The sequence below is a fragment of the Pelophylax lessonae genome (assembly GCF_965119305.1).
Source record: "Pelophylax lessonae genome assembly, chromosome: 8".
NCBI classification, from domain to species: domain Eukaryota; kingdom Metazoa; phylum Chordata; class Amphibia; order Anura; family Ranidae; genus Pelophylax; species Pelophylax lessonae.
In genome coordinates, this window is record NC_138775.1 from 112,521,515 (window position 1) to 112,539,687 (window position 18,173).

The 18,173-nt window shown below is 42.4% G+C and overlaps 1 protein-coding gene across 1 annotated transcript in view; it reads right to left on the reverse strand.

Moving 5' to 3' along the window:
• The window catches only part of CACNA1I (calcium voltage-gated channel subunit alpha1 I), a 2,042,880-nt gene that overhangs the window by 1,524,702 nt on the left and 500,005 nt on the right, over positions 1 to 18,173 (reverse strand). The window lies entirely within an intron of this gene.

An 18,173-nucleotide genomic window follows, 5' to 3' on the forward strand; every position in this document is an offset into this window, starting at 1 on the left:
CATGGTGATGCCTGTTTTGAATGGAACCTGTCCTGTTAAACCACTGTATGGTCTTGGCCACCATGCTGCATCTCAGTTTCAGGGTCTTGCCAATCTTCTTATAGCCTAGGCCATCTTTATGTAGAGAAACCATTCTTTTTTTTTCATATCTTCAGAGAGTTCTTTGCCATGAGGTGCCATGTTGAACTTCCAGTGATCAGTAGGAGAGAGTGAGAACCAAATTAAACGCACCTGCTCCTCATTCACACCTGAGACCTTGTAACACTAACGAGTCACATGACACCGGGGAGGGAAAATGGCTAATTGGGCCCAATGTGGACATTTTAATTTAGGGGTGTACTCACTTTTGTTGCTAGTAGTTTAGACATTAATGGCTCTGTGTTGAGTGATTTTGTGGGACAGCAAATATACACTGTTATACAAGCTGTACACTCCATACTTTACATTTTATCAAAGTATGATTTCTTCAGTGTTGTCACATGAAAAGGTATAATAAAATATTTACAAAAATGTGAGGGGTTTACTCACTTTTGTGAGATACTGTAGATAGATAGATAGATAGATAGATAGATAGATAGATAGATAGATAGATAGATAGATAGATAGATAGATAGATAGATAGATAGATAGATAGATAGATAGATAGATAGATAGATAGATAGATAGATAGATAGATAGATAGATAGATAGATAGATAGTCAAAGTATGGTCTATACTGAACTGACCAATAGATACTCAATGGCCTAATACATACTCTCAATTGTCCTATAATATATATATATATATACATATGTGTGTATATATATGTATAGATATATAGATATATAGATATAGATACAGATATATAGATATCAAAATACGGTCTATACTGAACTGATCGATAGATACTGAATGGCCTAATATATACTCAATTGTCATATATACAGTGCCTTGCAAAAGTATTTGGCCCCCTTGAACTTTTCAACCCTTTGCCACATTTCCGGCTTCAAACATAAAGATATAAAACTGTAATTTTTGTGAAGAATCAACAACAAGTGGGACACAATCATGAAGTGGAACGAAATTTATTGGATATTTCAAACTTTTTTAACAAATAAAAAACTGAATAATTGGGCGTGCAAAATGATTCAGCCCCTTTACTTTCAGTGCAGCAAACTCTCTCCACAAGTTCAGTGAGGATCTCTGAATGATCCAATGTAGACCTAAATGACTAATGATGATAAATAGAATCCACCTGTGTGTAATCAAGTCTCTGTATAAATGCACCTGCACTGTGATGGTCTCAGAGGTCCGTTTAAAGCGCAGAGAGCATCATGAAGAACAAGGAACACACCAGGCAGATCTGAGATTTTGTTGTGGAGAAGTTTAAAGCCGGGTTTGGATACAAAAAGATTTCCCAAGCTTTAAACATCCTAAAGAGCACTGTGCAAGCGATAATATTGAAATGGAAGGAGTATCAGACCACTGCAAATCTACGAAAACCTGGCCGTCCCTCTAAAGTTTCAGCTCATACAAGGAGAAAACTGATCAGAGAAGCAGCAAAGAGGCCGATGATCACTCTGGATGAACTGCAGAGATCTACAGCTGAGGTGGGAGACTCTGTCCATAGGACAACAATCAGTCGTATACTGCACAAATCTGGCCTTTATGGAAGAGTGGCAAGAAGAAAGCCATTTCTTAAAGATATCCATAAAAGGTGTTGTTCAAAGTTTGCCACAAGCCACCTAGGAGACACACCAAACATGTGGAAGAAGGTGCTCTGGTCAGATGAAACCAAAATCAAACTTTTTGGCAACAATGCAAAACGTTATGTTTGGCGTAAAAGCAACACAGCTCATCACCCTGAACACACCATCCTCACTGTCAAACATGGTGGTGGCAGCATCATGGTTTGGGCCTGCTTTTCTTCAGCAGGGACAGGGAAGATGGTTAAAATTGATGGGAAGATGGATGGAGCCAAATACAGGACCATTCTGGAAGAAAACCTGATGGAGTCTGCACAAGACCTGAGACTGGGGCGGAGATTTGTCTTCCAACAAGACAATGATCCAAAACATAAAGCAAAATCTACAATGGAATGGTTCACAAATAAACATATCCAGGTGTTAGAATGGCCAAGTCAAAGTCCAGACCTGAATCCAATCGAGAATTTGTGGAAAGAACTGAAAACTGCTGTTCACAAACACTCTCCATCCAACCTCACTGAGCTCGAGCTGTTTTGCAAGCAGGAATGGGCAAAAATTTCAGTCTCTCGATGTGCAAAACTGATAGAGACATACCCCAAGCGACTTACAGCTGTAATCGCAGCAAAAGGTGGCGCTACAAAGTATTAACTTAAGGGGGCTGAATAATTTTGCACGCCCAATTATTCAGTTTTTTATTTGTTAAAAAAGTTTGAAATATCCAATACATTTCGTTCCACTTCATGATTGTGTCCCACTTGTTGTTGATTCTTCACAAAAAATTACAGTTTTATATCTTTATGTTTGAAGCCTGAAATGTGGCAAAAGGTCGCAAAGTTCAAGGGGGCCGAATACTTTCGCAAGGCACTGTATATATATATATATATATATATATATATATATATATATATATATATATATAGATAGATAGATATCATTGTATGCTCTATACTGAACTGACCGATAGATACTCAATGGCCTAATATATAATTCATTGTCCTATATATACTGCACTGCTGAATATACTTCACTATCTGATCTCTTAAATTGTAAAAAAGCACACATCTCTCTCCTTGCCTAACTGACTGCTACTAGCAATGTCTTCTTAATTAGACTACACTGCACTTTCTGATAAACTGCAAATCACTTTCCTCTCCCTGCCACAATCACGATCCTTTCCCTGCCTCAACCACTTCCTATCTCGCTTGCACAATCACACTACACGCGCCTGCTGTGTGACCAGCCTTTATATAGTGTGGGGCGTGTGTGGCAGCATGCCTTTGTCCAATCATGGCAGAGATGATTTCATTGACCAAGCATGGAGGTCAGGGTGCATGCTTTGGCCAATCACATAATGCACTGCACGTGCACGCGCAGTGAATTATGGATACAAGCGCTCAAATTTCCAGCGAAAAAGCACATTTGTTCGTCATTCGAAGAACGATCGAACATCCAATGGGCGCGTCGAACTTACGTTCGACTCAAACTCGAAGCTCATCCCTAGTCCCTATTATGTACATTCTAGAAATGTCTTGATACGCTATGGTTTTTATAGCCGCGTTGAATGTTGTAAACATGTTTATTTATACGTTTAGACATCTGGTCATTCTACCAACATAGCTCAAACCAACTGGGCATCTCAACATGTAGGTTACATACTGTGTACTGCACGTAATAAACTTTGGCTTAAATAGTGTACATTGATAGGGCCTGAGCAATATTACATAGCTATATCCATGTATTACCATATCCTTCCACTAGATGGCTATACATGTTTGATCGTTATATGTTATTTTCTGTTTGTTTTTTGTTTTTATTTTACATTTCCTAATTCTTTTAAAGAAACATTAGTAATTAAATGATTTTATCAATTAAATAAATTTGTTTAACGGGTAAAGAAACATTTCAAGCACAAGCACTTTTTCTCAATTAAGAAGATTTGCTCAGCACCTTATGTCACTTTATGTGGTGGAGTTTTTGCACAAAAAAATTACTGTTGCACTTTATGAGTTTATGGACTGGGTGTATTTTGATACGTAGTTTTTTTTATACATGTTTTTTAATTGGATGGAATTCTTTGCACTTTATGACTTATTGGTATTTATTATTAATTATTTATTACAGGCATACCCCATTTTTAAGTACACAATGGGACCAGAGCATGTATGTAAAACGAAAATGTACTTAAAGTGAAGCAATACCTTTCTTCATTTCTCAATGCATGTAAATACACTAGCTCCATAGGAAATCTTGGTCAGCTTAACATGGCATTGCTCCCAAACCATGTGACAAGGACACCAAGCTTGGGGAGCATGTTAAGGGGGATCAAGGACTATGACATAGTAGATTACCTATGCAAGCTGGCCAGCCACAAACAGGATATGTTGTAGTCCTGGGTCCCCTCTCGGTGCTCCCTAAGTTTGGTATCCCTGTCACTTATGGTTTGGGAGCAGTGCCATGTCAAGCTGACCAAGATTTCCTATAGACGCCAATGTTAAAAACCGGGAGTAGTGTCATGCCAAGCTGAACAAGCTGTGTCCTTACTCGCGAGTGTACTTAAAGTGAGTGTACTTAAAGCGGGGTATGCCTGTATATTTATCACTTTATTTATTAACACCATATTTGTCTATCACTTAGCACTTTTTGATTCGGCGCCTGACATTGTCACTTTTATTTACAATGTCATGTTACCAACGTTTATGAGTTAACTTGCAGAATTTTTAATTATATGTTAATAAAGCAAAACATTTTATATTTAGTAAAAATGGCCACTGCTAAAGGATTAGGAGGGAGGGCATCTTTCTCCTATCCAAGATGGTAGCTCTGCTGGTGACGTTTTGAGGTTTAGATCGAGGCGTGGTTATCGTTATATAATGCGGTGAGTCAGCACGCCGCCCGTGCCCCAGGACGATGTCATCTGTGACGAAATGTGCCATGTTTGTGACGTGCTGACATCACCGCTTGTGAGAGATCCCGGAAGGACGGGTGCTGTGTTTAGCCGGCCGACTCTGTTTTTATGCCTGATACTACTATCACGTTGTAAGTGCAATATTTTTTTCTCTTAATAAATGGCCATACGTTATCACAATATGGTGTACTTCTCATTATATTTTCTGGAGATTAATACCCTTTGACAAGCTGCCCATCATCTGGAGGATCACAGAGGAGAGGTCCGTTTGACACCACAGCTTATTATATCTCCAGTGCTCTTGACCCTTGTGGTCCCCTCTCTCTGGTAACCAGGTTTTTTTGTGTGGTGGCGGACATGATTTTTGGTGGTGAAAGTTTACTTGCTGACTATATCAACCCAATTCAATATTTCATGGTTGGACTTTACATTTTTCACTTTGTTTGGACTTTCACTGCTTGTGTTTTTTAATTAAAATTTTTTTAAAACTAGTTATTAAATTTTTGCAATTTTTTGATTTCACATATAGCGCAACTTATGTTTTTGCTTAAATCCCCCGGCCCAGATGGTCTCTCGAATGAGTACTTCAAATGCTTTGCAGAAATCCTCTCCCCATATCTCCAAAAGGTCTTCACAGAAGCAGCTTCCACAGCATCATTCCCTGAGGAGATGTTGTCGGCTAACATTATCACCCTACCCAAACCAGGCAAATCCCCAGACACCCCTGCCGACTTTAGACAAATATCCTTTTTGAATTCTGATGTAAAAATTTGTGCTAAATAAATTGCCTCACATCTTCACAAAATCCTTCCATCATTGATCCAACCAGATCAACATGGATTTACCAAAGGCAGACAAGCATCTGATGCCAAAAGATGCATCTTAAACATTGTTCAATTCTCAGAAAAATCTCAAACGCCTTCTCTGCTCTTGTCCCTTGACACAGAGAAGGTGTTTGATCAAGTTCATTGGGGATACATGAACCAAGTACTGCTAAGGTTGGATTCTCTCGTCCAATAATATCAGCTATCTCAGCCCTCTTTAAGTCTTCTCTCCAAACCCTACAAAATAACAAAGGGGACAAGACAGGGATGTCCTCTCTCTCCTTTCATATTTAACCTAGCCATTGAACCCCTAGCTGAAGCAATTAGATCCCACCCAAACATTTCTGGCTTTTGCTTCCACTCTCGCCCACATGTAGTTAATCTCATTGCAGACAATGTCATTTTAACATTGACGAACCCAACTACTTCCCTGATATACACCCACCAAGTATTAACTTCATTCAGCAAGGTCTCCTACTACAAAGTAAATTTTTCTAAATCATTAATAATGGATCTTGGCCTTCCCAAACAAGAACTAACGGCATTCCCTACTTAGGAATAACCGTAACCTTTCCATCATCCAAACTTAATGAAGCCAACTATAAACCCTGCCTTAACAAACTGACCAGTGAAATCCAAAACTTCTCTAAATCTGAAATCTCATGGATGGGCAAAATTGCAGCTTTCAAAATTATGCTTTTACCACAAATTCTTTATATCTTTAGAACTCTATCCATCTCTGTACACTCGCACTACCTTAAATCATTGTCATTCAAAATGAAACAATTTATTTGGCAAAACAAACGAGCCCGATGTCTTTACACCCACCTTATCAAACATCAAAAAGTAGGAGGAGCTGGTTTTACAGAAATTCAAGACTATTGGATGGCCACACAACTCACCCAGTTAAGGCAATAGTTTATCACATCACCCGATAACCTCTGGGTAGATATTGAATCCTTCCTCCTAAACACCTTAGATCTCAAAGCTGCACTACTAGCGGATATCTGGAAGAATGAAAACATTTCTTCTCTTCCGGATACAATAAAAGCAACTTTCATAGCATGGAGATCTCTAGTTAAATCAACCACTTCTAATCCCCACAACACTGCAGTCCCAACTCCACTTACTGCCCTATAATTTCTCATTCCCCATCTCTCAGTGAGACGCTGGCAGGCGTCGGTAGAGGACTTATACGATAACTCCAAACTGAAACCCTTTCAACATATCTGAATCTTATATGGAATACCTCCAAACAATCTCTTCACCTATATACACATAACATCTTTTCTGAAACGCCACTCCAAGCCCTCAGTGCAGGTTCAGCCCGTGGCCTGGCAAAACCTCACAAAATCTAAACCCACCCCCAAAGGCATCTCGATACACGACTCCCTCCTTAATAACAAAAACACTTTTGCCAAAACCACCCCTATGTTACACTGGGAATCAGATCTACAAAAAACATACTCGGACGCACAATGGCGCTCAGTTATAAAAATCTCCCATAAAATTACCCACTGTGTCAACCACTGGGAACTCAACCAAAAAATAATCTCCAGATGGTATTTGACCCTGTCATGTCTAGCCACATTTTCTCCTAACCATTCCTCTCAATGCTGGAGAGGTTGCGGTGACACGGGTTCCCACATATTGTGGACATTTAAAAATTTTAAAAGCTATTGGAATAGAGTTTTCCAACTCATCTCACAAATATCTGGAATCATACCAAAACCAGATCCAGCTCTGCCCTCCTTTATCTAGGAATCGACAACTTTCCTATTGAATATCGCAATATAATTGCTATTATCTTACTAAGTGCTAAATCCATTATAGCCAGATTCTGGAGCTCAAACCAAGCCCCAAATGTTTTGGACATGGTTAACCATATCAACTTGATTTTTGAATTTGAGCATAATCTAGCTATTAGATCTAACACATACCACATCCTTTCTAAATATTGGAGTCATTGAAGCTGTTTACACCTTTCATGATATGATATGACATGTACTCTAACCTGTTTGCCTGATGTTTCCTACCGTTAATTATGTATCCATTACATAAACATTCACTTTGTATGTTTATCGCATATTGCACCTATATCCCTTTATACTGTTGATATTTTTATACATTATTTGTATGTTCCTTTAAAAACAATAAAAACAAGGAAACATACAATTTCTGGGGAAATTGTGGGAACTGTTCTTATGGCCACCACAATAGGGAGTGGTGGCAGTTTAGAAATCATGCCCTGATTTTTCAGCTCACACTCTAGCTTTTGTCACTCTGCTGGCTGCTCACACACCTGGGTTCCTATGGCAACTCACTCTACAGCAAGAGCAGAGAAGAGCTGTTTAAAACAAACTGCTCCAACTTGCTCACTTCACTGGCAGTTGCCATCTTCAAACGGTTGTAGTTTAAAAATTTTAAATCCCACAGTGAATAGCTTTATATTGTGAGAATCACAAGACCCAGACCTACATTTTGATGCATAGTATGTCTCTGAAATATTAAAAATGAAGGCACAGTCACAGTTTAGAAATTGCCCTTCAAATTTGAGGTGGCTAGAGTGGAGTGTCAATGAATGTCAATGGGCGGTGTGAGTTGCAAACAAATGGTCATATTGTGAAAACTATCAGGACTATGGCTTAGCTGTGGACATTTTTAGTGGAAGCAGGGATAGATGAACGTTTTGATATAAGATTTGTGTAGGTGGGCTTGAAAATGAGGGAGTGGTGGCAGTTTAGAAATCATGTCCTGATTTTTCAGCTCCCACTCTAGCTTTTGTCAGCTTCCACTCTAGTTTTGAACATTCCGCAATTCATTCCTATGGGACCAATTTCACCACACAAACGCAATATTTCGTGAACCATTCAGCGAAATGTTCCACAAAGTAAAAGCACTCCAATCGGAAACAATCCGCACGTTTCGGTATATTACTGTCTGTGTAGTGTAAAAACTGTGGGAGGAGTTAGGGTGGTACATTTGGCTATAATAATAAGAATATATATGTGAGATAACAGTAAGTGGTCTTGCCATGCAAGAACATTTAACTAATGTTGAAAAAAAAAAAATTGTGAAATAAAGTGTACCGTGCAACAAAGAAAAAACAAACGTGACAAGCACACAAAAAAAGTGGGGAAAGGGAAGTGCTTAGAGCAGGGCTCAAAATTTAAAGTCCTGAGCTACTAGCCAGGCCTTAAGGGTTACTCGCCACCAGTTGCCCCACCCAACTCCTACCCTGCCCCGCCCCTAATTCTGCCCCTAAACACGCCCTCATAAATTATCTCATAAAATTACACTGTTAAATGTTTTTGCTTTAATGCAGAAGTTACAAAAATAAAAATTAATAACAACGTTTTCAGTGACCATCAGTGCAGCCTATCAGTGACCATCAGTGCAGCATCATCAATAAAGCTTATCAGTGCGGCCTCAACAGAGCCCATCAGTGAAACCTAAACAGTGCCCATCAGTGCCCATCAATGCAGTCTCCGCTGTGCCCATCAAAGCAGTCTCACCCATGCCCATCAAAGCAGTCTCACCCATGCCCATCAAAGCAGTCTCACTCATGCCCATCAAAGCAGTCTCACCCATGCCCATCAAAGCAGTCTCACCCATGCCCATCAAAGCAGTCTCGCCCGTGTATGTCAATGCAGCCTTCGCCAGTGCATGTCAATGCAACCTCACATCAGAAGGATGCACGTGTCACGTGGCTCAATCCATTGCAGACCCCGCATGTGACACAATGGGGCATGCACATGTTGGGGAGCAGGCCAGCCCTATACCAGGACATATAGTGCCAAAGTAGTATAATACCCAGTGACAAACGATATCGATTGTAAACAGCATCCAGCCCCAATATATATGTGGCTGGGATGAAGAAAAGCCAGGGAAGGAAAAGCAAAGCATATATCCGTCCCCAAATATTGGAGGTGGATCCATAGAGGACAAAAATAAAGGAAACAAAAATGAGATGGGTAAAAAATAATACGAATAAATAGTAAAGTGAAAGTGAGCACAAGTAAATATCGGCAGACTAACTCTCTTACATCTTTACAGATACCAGGCAGATATATTTCCAGCAAGAGAAAACATGGTATCGATACAGAGGACATATACAGATACATTGGGGTGTATATAAAAATGTATACAACATGATGCATGAATATACATGAATCATAGACAAGCTTTCGATTAAACCAAAAAGAAGGAAGTGAGAATTGGGAAAACCAAGAGAGAAGAAAGGAAGTGCAATCATAGATTCACCTCAGAACCTGGCCGGATAATGACAGAGCGGCGGATCATCCCACTGTTACAGTTGTAATTGTAATTGCCGGGCGCTCGGTGACACACACAGTCCCGCCTCCTAGCCCGGCTTCTTTGATAGACAGAACACCTGGCCAACCAGGACGTGAAGCGTCTGTCAAAGAAGCCGGGCTAGGAGGCGGGACTGTGTGTGTCACCGAGCGCCCGGCAATTACAATTACAACTGTCCATTTACATAGATGCATCAGACAGAAGCTCCTGGGCATGAGAGGATGTATCGATCATAGATTCACCTCAGAACCTGGCCGGATAATGACAGAGCGGCGGATCATCCCGCTGTAACAGTTGTAATTGTAATTGCCGGGCGCTCGGTGACACACACAGTCCCGCCTCCTAGCCCGGCTTCTTTGATAGATGTCTCACGTCCTGGTTGGCCAGGTGTTCTGTCTATCAAAGAAGCCGGGCTAGGAGGCGGGACTGTGCGTGTCACTAAGCGCCCGGCAATTACAATTAAAACTGTAACAGCGGGATGATCCGCCGCTCTGTCATTATCCGGCCAGGTTCTGAGGTGAATCTATGATCAATACATCCTCTCATGCCCAGGAGCTTCTGTCTGATGCATCGGCTGGGCTGGCCGGCTTTCCTCCTCCTCTCCTCTCTTCACCTGATCGGCTCCCGGAGCAGCCCCACGCTCGCTCGCCATAAATAATTTTCCACTCGCAAAATGCGAGCAGGCGAGTGGAAAATTTGAGGGCTGGCTTAGAGTGCCATGGTGCAATACCAAGGCAGGCCCTTTGGCCAGGAATAAAAATATTCCTCTGGTCCTAACCAAAAGACCCGGCCCTAGAGGCAAAACAAAAGTGTGAAAAAAGTGTGTCATGGTGCAGCTGCCTTGGTGCCAATAAACTCAAAGTGAACCCCATACACAGTGAGTGCAAAAAAAGTATGTCATGGTGCAGTGGCCTTGGTGCCAATAAACTCAAAGTGAACCCCATACACAGTGAGTATACGGCACCCCAGGAGCGTAGTCCACCACGGTAAGGATGTACTTCTTACCGGATGGACTGGGCCTAGCTAGGGGACCCACTAGGTCGATGGCTATTCTCCTAAAAGGCTCCTCTATAATGGGCATAGACACTAATCGAGCTTTAGGGTGATCATTACCTTTCCCTACCTGCTGACAAATGTCACAGGTTTTGCAATACTTTCACACATCCCTAGAGACCCCTGGCCAAAAGAAGTTTTGGGTCACCCTATGGGATGTGTGGCATACTCCCAAATGTCCGGCTAGGGGTATGTCATGTCCAATCCTGAGAAGATCCCACCTGTACTTTTTGGGAATTACCAGTTGGCGCTTCTGGGATGGGGCTACCCCTTCACTATAAACCCCTGTTAATCTGTATAGTCTATCCTGCTCTCAGAAAAAAAACTCTCGCCTCTTAGTTCCCCTTGCTAAGTATCTCCCTTTGGGGTATCCCAGGCTAACAGGGCTGGGTCTAGGGTTACAGTCGGAGTTTTGTCTCTTACCTTAGTCTCTCTGGCATGTGAGTCGGCTTCTGCAGTCCTCGCTTGCACACGAGTGGTGACAGGATGAACTTCAGCAGGTTTCTTTGGGGATGTAGGCAGAGGTTAGTGAACTTAAGTCATTACCCAATAAAACTTCAGCGGGTAGGTCTTTCATAACTCCCACGTTTACGGTGGCGGATCCTGCTCCCCAATCTAGATGAACACAGGCAGTGGGTAGGCGATATACAGCTACCCGGACAGCCACAGTTTGTCCGGTGTGTCCTTTGTGCCGTACTAGGTGCCACTGGACTAAAGTCAGGGTAGCTCCAGTGTCTCCTAATAAACGGGTCAATTGCCCATCCACCAGCACAATTTGCAGATGATGTTGCCGGTTATCCCAGGTGGCTGCATGTATCGGATTAGCCTCATGCAGTACTCCCCAATATTCCTCTGTGCTAATCTCTGTTTCCAGGCAGTGCGTGGCTGGGGCTGGGGTTCTGAAAGTTGCAATGTTGAGGCAGTCCAGGTAGGTCTGGAGGGCTCCAGGGGACAATCACTCTTAACATGCCCCACTTGCTTACAATGGAAACAACGCACCCCCTTCCTGGGTGGGATGAGTTGTTGTCTATGGGGTCCCCAGTAAGGTGTAGGACCTGGGGGTACAGGAGCCTGGGATTTGGGGCGAGGGAGGGAAGGCATTACTGAGGCGTGCTCTGCTTTCCTGGAGTCGATATATTAATCGGCCAGACGAGCTGCTTCGGATAAGATGAGCGGTCGCCAATCCCGGATCCATACTCGAAACAGCTGTAACACATCCTCTTCTGATATGGCTTGACAACTGGTAATCCAGTGGGAGGCTGTTCTGTGGAGACAGCAGGCCCATTTGGTGTAGGACTCCCCGCTGTGCTTTTTGGACTCCCGGAACCGTCTCCTGTATGCCTCGGGGGTGACTGAGTACCGGGCAAGCAAGACTTTCTTGACTGCCGGGTAGAGGTGAATCTCATCATCAGGTATAGCTCTAAAGGATTCAGCAGCTCTACCTGTTAACTTCCCAGCCAGGATGGTGATCCATTCGTCCATGGGTACTTTGTGTAAGGTGCATTGCCTCTCAAAGTCAGCTGTGTAGCCATCTATTTTCCCCTACCATTCCTGAAAACTCTTAAAGGCTGTGAAGGGTACCTTTTTCTGCTCTGTTGGGGCTGGAGCGTTCTCCCCAGCTAAGCTCACTCGTCTCTGGATCTCCGCCATGCGGAACTGGTATTGTCGCTTCTCCCGGGCTTCAGCGATAGCGGCGTTCATCACCTGGGAAATTATGTCTGCAGGAGGATTGGGTCCATACAACATCAACCGCATCAACTCATCCTCCAGATTCAGGGCTACTGCTTCAGTCATACCGTCGTTTCTGTCCATTTACATCAGCTCAGCAGGTAGTTCCTTTTTGGTACGGTTATTTGATGGTCTGCCACGGTTCTCCAACAAATCCTTCAAGGTTGACCGCTTCAAGCCTCCTAGCAATTCTCCATTTGCTCATTCCATTCTCGGAACCAGATGTAGCATCTCCCTTAGGGGAAAAGAACCATCCCATCGCTTGCCACCAGATGTAGTGGCTGCCCCCATGGAAAGAGGAACTCCACCGCCAGAGATGTTCTCTTCCCCCTATTGGGAGGGACGCTGTAGAGTAGAGCATGAACCGCTCTTATAAGAGCTAGTGATTTAGCGATCCAAGGAGAAGAGAGAGAGAGCTAGTATAGTCTTCTCCCACAAACATGAGATGAGACTCTATGTTTTGGGTAAGCAGGAACTCTTTGTTGAACCCACTCACACACAATATATACACTATCAGGTCAGGCGAGACTGATTACATTATCATATGCAGACGGAATTGTATACAGAAATATACTTAACATATCTAAGGAATAACCAACACAAACAGTATTATATTTCCACTCAGCAACTAACAGATGGCAGTGATTCAATCCACCTGAGCCAATTAACTCGCAGACGGCCGTCCTCGAGCTAATGAAATACAATACACATTATCATAAGTGTAAACACAGAACCCATTGTAGATAACAGGTGATTAAATCAGCATATTCAACAATGTGTGGAAGACAGGTGGTTGAGCTGATGATATTAGCATCTGCTATGAGTCTGACTGTTCGGTTGTTTCTTTGGTAGGTGAATAAATTGAACATAAAATGAAGTAGAAGGCAATGTCCCAAACTCATAGGAGAATGAAACAAAGGGGTTTACAATCCAGGGACAGGGTGATCCGTCACAAGACTCCAGAGAGAAACATAATTTTGCCCCTGTACAAATTAGTGATACCTCATCTAGAATATGCAGTTCTGTTTTGGGCACCCGTTCACAAAATGGGTATTGGAGAATTGGAGAAATTGCAGGGAAGGACAACCAAATGGATAAGAGGCATGAAGGAGCTCGGCTATGAGGAAAGATTAATTGAAATTAATTCCTTCTGTCCTGAGAAGTGGTGATTTAGGGGGAAGGTGATCACCAAGTAGTCCATATAGTGAATTTTCTGTTAAGTTATTCACTATCAGGTCATTACAAAAGAACAAGGGGGCACTCTTTATGTCTGGAGAAAAATAGATTAACCCTTCACATGCGGAAAGGCTTGTTCACAGTAACAACTTTGAAAATGTGAAATAGACTCCCTCAAGAATTCGTTCTGGCCAGCTCAGTGGATTGTTATTAAAAAAAGCTGGATGCACCAGGGGTAGTTGGTCCCAGGAATAGCCAATTGACTCTTGGGGGGATGAGGGAGGATTTGTTTCCCCAGCTGGAGCAAACTGGGTCATGCTTTACTGTTTTTTTCCCTCCTTTTGGATCAACTGTGAGTATAGGATTGTGTAGATGGAGGTTTTTTTTTTTTTTCCCCGTTGGTTAAACTGTATAGACTTGTGTCTTTTTTCAACCTAACTAAGTAATAATGCAATATTCTATTGCCTTAATACAAACTTCTTAACTTCTTCTCCGAAAGACGGCTACAGCGTGGACCTAAATGCCGGGGGGGCATTCATTTACATCCTCCTGTGTATGAGCTTTCTGTGCGCTCCCTGCGGGGAGTGCGCAGCTCACTCTGTGATCAGCGAGTCAATGAGGCCCGGCTGATCACAGATCTGAGTAAGGGGCTGGTCCTGGCCCCTTACTACGTGATCAGCTGTTAGTCAATGACAGCTGATCACATGATGTAAACAGCAGCCGGAGACCAGCTTTTTTTTTTCTCCTCACGCTATCAGCGTGAGGAGAAAAAAAAAAAACACATTGCTGGCTACTGTCAGAGGGACATAGGCCCCGAAGAGGAAGAGCAATTGTGCCCACCAGTGCCACCTACCAGTGCCCTCCAATGCCACATACAAGTGCAGGTCAGTGCCACCTATCAGTGCCCACCAGTGCCACCTATCAATGCCCAACAGTGCCACTTATCAGAGCTCCATCATCAGTGCTGCCTATCAGTGTCACCTACCAGTGCCTATCATTGCCCATCAGTGCCACCTATCAGTGCCCATCAGTTCCACCTATTAGTGCCCCTCAGTGCCCATGAGTGCCACCTATTAGTGCCCTTCAGTGACACCTACAAGTGCCCTTCAGTGCCCATAAATGCCACCCATCAGTGCCACCTATCAGTGCCCACCAGTGCCACCGTATCAGTTCTGCCTTATTAGTGCTGCCTTATCAGTGCCCATCAGTGTCGCCTATATGTGCCCATCACTGCAGCCTATCAGTGCCCATCAGGGCCCATCAGTGCCGCCTCATCAGTGCACATTAATGAAGGAGAAAAATTTTATAACAAACTATAAAAACAGTTTTGGTTTTTTTTTTTTTTCAAAATTTTCGGTCTTTTTTTCTTTGTTCAGCAAATAAAAACCCTATTAGTGATTAACCACTTAAGCCCCGGAAGATTTTACCCCCTTCCTGACCAGGGGGTATTTTGCGATTCGGCACTGCGTGACTTTAACGGACAATTGCGCGGTCGTGCGACACTGTATCTAAACGAATTTGGCGTCCTTTTTTTCCCACAAACAGAGCTTTCTTTTGGTGGTATTTGATCACCTGTGCGATTTTTTGATCACGCGCTATAAACAAAAAAAGAGCGTAAATTTTGCAAAAATAGCAATATTTTTCACATTTTTTTATATGAAATTCCCCCCCAAAAAAATGTAAAAATCAAAATTTTTTAACATTTTTGGCCAATTTGTTTTATGCTACCTATGTTTGGTAAAAAAAATCCCAAAAAGCGTATTTTGATTGGTTTGCGCAAAAGTTATCGCGTTTACTAACAAAGGGAAAGATTTTTGTCATTTTTGTTGTTTTTTTTTTAACGCGTAATGGCGGCGATCTGCGATTTTTTTTGCGGTACTGCGACATTGCGGCGGACAGATCGGACCCTTGATTGACATTTTTGACACTTTTGGGGTTACCAGTGACATTTCTACAGTAATCAGTGCTATACATATGCACTGTTACTGTAAAAATACACTGGCAGTGAAGGGGTTAACTTTTTTGAAAGGGAGGGGCTGTGTGTGTCCCTAGGGGCGTGCTTTCTACTGTGATTGGCTGTGGCTTCAGATGTATGAAGAGTGATCAATGGTTCTACATAGTAGAACCGTATGATCATCCTGCATACACAGGGGAGAATGACAGGCAGCTTGTTTACACAACTTGTAAACTTGTTCGACTTGAACATCAGCTGTTCGTGTGTTCGCTAAACACACAAACAAATGGGGTGCTCGGTGGGAAGTTTGCCCGCTGATGAGCGCCCCATAATGCACTGCGCTGGTGCAATGAATAAATTACTGATGATTGGCCAAAGCATGCACATGACCTGTTGGCTTTGGCCAATCACAGCACAGTGTCCTGTCAGAGCCATGATTGGCCAAAGGCAGGCTGCCTTTAGCCAGTTATTGCTCAGGGGCTAAGTTCACGCCCCACACTGTATAAGGCTGCTGCTTACATGGCAGCCATGTATAGTGTATGATAATAGAGGTTAGGCAGGTAGTTAGTGGATAGTTTATTGAGTTAGATTAGTGCAGTCAGTGTAGTGAACAGGCATACCCCACTTTTTTAATGTATAGATATGTTGTAGTCCTGGGTCCCCTCTCAGTGCTCCCCAGGTTTTGTGTCCCTGACACTTATAGTTCATGAGCAGTGCCATAGCAAGCTGACCAAGATTTCCCATAGACACCAATGTTAAAGATAGGGAGCAGTTCCATGTCATTGGCATCTATAGGACATCTCGGTCAGCTTGACATGGCACTGCTCCCTATCTTTAACATTGGCCTCTATGGGAAATCTTGGTCAGCTTGACATGCCACTGCCCGAAGTGCCTGGTGTAGACTGGGGGGGGGACCCTGCACCATTTTTTTTTTTATCTGTATTGCCGGGAGCCGACAATACATTACAGCCGTGAGCAAGTTTAAATGACATTTTGTCCTTTAGAAATGTCAGTATTGCTGCAGCAGGCTACATACAAAGTACAAATGCGCCACTTTACAGGCACATTAAGGGGACCCCCCAGGCACGATATTGAAAGGAATTTTTCATTTTTATTATTTTACTTTAAGCATTATTCAGATCACTGCTCCTGTAAAAACCATTGTTTAAAAAAAAAAAAATGCATTGATACATGTCCCCCAGGGCATTACCCAGGTCCCCATACACTTTTTTATGGCAATAACTTGCATAGAAGCCTTTAAAATTAGGACTTTTAATTTTCATGTTCGTGTCCCATAAACTTTGAAAGAGTTTGCATGTTCGCTAGAACTTTTTCCCTGTTCGGGATGTTCTGGTGCAAACTGAACAGGGGGTGTTCGGCCCATCACTATTGCATAAACACTTGGGTTCTTTTTTCTCTGCTTCTCCAGCTCAAGTTTCATGCATTTGCTTCTTTCAATTGACCTCCTTTAAAAGCATTCACATAGGGAAATATTTCAACTATTTTTTCCGTATCAACTGCCAACAGAAAGATTGTGAAAATTGTGAATTAAAGCTGGACTAAACCCAATAAACTGTTTCCTCAAACAGTTATATTCAAGGCATGCAATGAATGATAACAGTCACAGTTCTCAAACAAACTGTCGAGCCATCAAATAGTTGGTGTCATAACTGACCACATGTGCAGCACCATGGCAACTGTAGATAAAACAGAGGCTTAGAGGACAGCTCCTTTACTGTAAAGGATAGGAGGGTTTAGTTCCAGTTTATTATGCCTCTAAATTAAGCCCTTTCTTTTTTAAGATGTTTATGTATGAAACTGGGGAAAAGAAACAGGGGTAGTATGAGGGACTAACCTATTTCCCCAGAGAGTCTGCAGCATTAATGTCATGCCACACACCTCAGTGCATTGCTGTTGCCAATTGTTTTCTGCTGCCATTTACCTGTGGCTGACTGAAAGGTTGCTTCCACACAACCATATTTTATCTATACAGGACTGAGAAGAGCAGCCTTCAAAAGGGCCTACCCATGTATCACAGTATATACACCTTACCCTGTACTTTGTACATTACATACTTTTGACACCAGCACTAAATACATTGCATACACTTGACTCCTACACTAAGTACATTACACACACCTGACCACTTCACTAAGCTGAGAGTGTCACCTTATTCTCCTTCTCTGGGTGCTCAAGGTGCCTCCATACTTTACAAATTTGAAAGAGCTGAATCTCACCCTTTCTCCCGCAAGAAAAAAATATATATCCCCAGTATTGAGAAAACACTAACAAGAATATTTCTTGTTGCCCTTAGGAGCCAATTGCAGTTGTTTCATTTTTAGCTCTGCACTCCAAAAATAAAAATTAGAAGCTAATCGAGCAAAATAAGCAAAATAAATAAAATGTTCTTATTGGCTTGTAAAAAAGGCCTTTGATAAAACACCTTTTATAAATGTGCAGTCTCAGTCAGCACAATCTAGTTCCCAACTCTCTTCTTCCCAAGACCAGACTCCCTTTCTCTTGCGCCCTTTGGA